Source organism: Corvus brachyrhynchos, unplaced genomic scaffold (assembly GCF_000691975.1).
Source record: "Corvus brachyrhynchos isolate BGI_N302 unplaced genomic scaffold, ASM69197v1 scaffold245, whole genome shotgun sequence".
NCBI lineage: Eukaryota > Metazoa > Chordata > Aves > Passeriformes > Corvidae > Corvus > Corvus brachyrhynchos.
The window spans coordinates 4,556,869-4,559,961 of NW_008238988.1; the positions used below are offsets into that span (position 1 = coordinate 4,556,869).

Consider the following 3,093-nt stretch of genomic DNA (forward strand, 5'->3'; position numbering starts at 1 on the left):
GGTCCCTCCGGAAATGTCCCTGGGGCTCCGAGAGCTGCTGTTAAAAAGCGTTTCACCACCATTTTCACCGCTGCCGTTAAAAAATAAAAAAAAAGTAGTAGCTTGATTTGTCGCCCCCCTCGTCCGTCAGTCAAAACCTGCGCTGTGCAGTTCAAGACGAGCAGCAGAAACCAACAAAGCAAAGCGCTTGCGTTTCTGTCCCTTCAACAGAAAAACAAGTCAAAATATTCTCCATGTTAAAAAGAGGTATCAATTTAACCACTAAGAAAATATTATTCCTATGTACAAGCTAAATTGCCATGAACGGTTCCAGTAAAAGCTCCAAGAACATTGGTTTGTTCAGACCTACAGCCAACAGCTGCCAGCACAAATGCTGCAGCAGAAGCTGCACAACTCCTGTCATGTTTAACACTGTAATTAATAATCATATAAACAGCTGATTCTCATGGATCTATACGACTGCTGAAAATCTAATTCTGATTTTCTTCTCACCCAGTAGGAACAAATGAAGGCAATCCTGACAGCTCCAACAATTCCACCACGTTCCTGAGAGCCTTGTCCAAACTCCCCTTGACCTCTGTCAGCCTTGGGGCCATGACCACTGGCCTGGATTTCCCCTCAGCTTGCACAAAATCCCACCAAATTTTCATTTTAAGTTATCCCAAATCATCCAGTTTTCGTGTTCCAAACCTAAAGCTGCACCTGAAATCTGGATTTTCCCTTTGCCCTCTCCCTGTGTCCCCGGCCCCCGTGGCAGGGCCCAAACACGCAGTGTGATTCCCTGCCCTGCCCTTCCCAGCTATGGCACTAATCCTGAGCCTTTCCATGCCCAGATAATTCCGTTAAACTCAGCAGAAACGTGGGCACAGGCAATGCCCAGCACATGCCGACCTGGCCGCTGGCGCCCTTCCCTTGGGAGTGAGCATCTATTTGTGCTTTTCAAGGTCATTGTTTGGCCGCTTCTGAAGTAACAGGGAAAACGCAGCAGCAGGAGCAGGAGCCGGGTGCTGGCAGCCCAGAAACTGCCGGTGTGCTGGGCTGCATTCCCAGGAGCGTGAGCAGCAGTGAGAGGGGGGAAATCTGCCCCTCTGCTCCACTTCCCTGAGACCCTGCTGGAGTGTTGTGTCCAGCTCTGCGGACCCCAAAATCAGAAGGAGGTGGAGCTACTGGAGCAAGTCCAGAGGAAATCATGGAGATGCTCCAAGGGCTGGAGCCAGGCTGGGAGAGCTGGGGGTGTTCGCCTGGAGAAGAAAAGGCTCCAGGGAGAGCTCAGAGCCCCTTCCAGGGCCTAAAGGGGCTCCAGGAGAGCTGGAGAGGGACTGGGGACAGGGGCCTGGAGTGACAGGACAAGGGGGAATGGCTTCCCAGTGCCAGAGGGCAGGGTTAGATGGGATATTGGGAAGAATTTTGAGGGTGGTGATGCCCTAGCACAGGTTTCCCAGAGAAGTGTCTGGGAAGTGTCGAAGGCCAGGTTGGATGGGGCTTGGAGCAACCTGGGCTAGGGGCAGGTGTCCCTGCCCATGGCAGAGGTTTGGAACTGGGTGGTCTTTAAGGTCCCTTCCAACCCAAACCATTCTGGAATTCTATGGTAGCTGTAACAGGCATGAAACTGCAATATTTGTACTGACTGATTTTCATAAATAATTATTACCAAAACTAAATGGGCATTTGCTATAGACCCCACCCTATAAGGATATGACAACCTGCCCTCTGAATTTAAATAAAAGCCATGGTAAATTTAGGCTGACTTCACAGCTCTTTCACAATTGCCTTTCTGAGTCCAGCGATCACTGGGAGTTCCTGTAGGAACAGCCCTTTCGGCGTGCCTCATTGGGAGAAATGAGCAAATAAGAATGAAATCAATTCTCCTCCCAGCTGTGTTCAGGGCACCTTTGCTTTTCCACGCTTGAAAGGGCAGTGTTGTGAGCGGCTGCTGCTGTGTCCTGGGCTGCCAGTGGTGACAGCAGGAGTCCCCAGAGCTTGATGCTTCTTCCTGAACAATCTGGTAGTTAGAAACCTTAATTAATGAGCAAAACATGCAGCCGACAGCAGTGGTGATGTCTCACTCTAAATATCAGACTGGGACTGCAATAGCACCTTTTAATCAATAATCTCACCAGCCAACCTCACCAGGCTTCACGTTAGGATCACACAGTATGTAGAAGCAGAAAAGGAAGATGCATTTTTGATTTTTTTCCCCTCCTTTGGGCAAATGCAGCTCTTCAGCTGTGTATGTGTATATGCTGAAGGCTGCAAAACGAATCTCAGAATGGTTTGGATTGGAAGAGACCTTAAAGACCATCTTGTTCCAACCCCATGCCATGGGCAGGGAGACCTTCCACTAGACGAGGTTGTTCCAAGCCACATCCAACCTGGCCTGGAACACTTCCAGGAATGAGGCAGCCACAGCTACTTTGGGCACCCTGTGCCATCATGGAATTTACATTCAATTGATTCATCTTAGTGCCAGAAATAGGTCTTGGGAGGGGCTACCACCGAGCCCTGGCCCCATCCTATTGGAAGATGTTACTTTGCACACTAAATTATGTAATGAAAGAAACATTGGGATGAAATTGTGAATTTAAATTATTCAGAAGGGCTGTTTGGTGTAATAATGTGAGGGCAGTTCTTTATTACAGGCCTGCATTGCAGAGCCTGTGCTGCTGCCTGTGTGCTACAAGTATTGGCCACTCTGTTTTTAGCTCAGCTTCATGTAAATATTTGGATTGGAAGGAAGCTCTGGTCTAACTTCTGTCTCAAAACAGGGATAGCTGTGAACCTTGTCTGCGTGAGTTCTGAGTGTCTCCAAAGTCGGAGATTGCTCAACCTCTCTGGATGTTCCATCCCTAAATACAGCCCCTGTGAGTGCTGCCATTATTCCCTGCACCCTGTCAGACTTTCCCTTGCTTTACTTGTGGCTTGTCCTCCTGCCACGTACCTCTGCCCACTCAGTACCACCCGCCTGGATGGCTGGAGGCTACTCTGAGGTCCTTCCTACCCTCTCTCCCAGCTCAAAAATACAATTTCCACAGCCTTTCTTCATGCTCTGGCCCCCAGCTGTGCCAGTGGCCCCTGCTGCACTCCCCGCGGTTT

The 3,093-nt window shown here is 49.5% G+C and overlaps 1 protein-coding gene across 1 annotated transcript in view; it reads right to left on the reverse strand.

The window, feature by feature from the left end:
• MAPK1IP1L (mitogen-activated protein kinase 1 interacting protein 1 like) overlaps positions 1-3,093 on the reverse strand; it is an 18,463-nt gene that overhangs the window by 10,825 nt on the left and 4,545 nt on the right. The window lies entirely within an intron of this gene.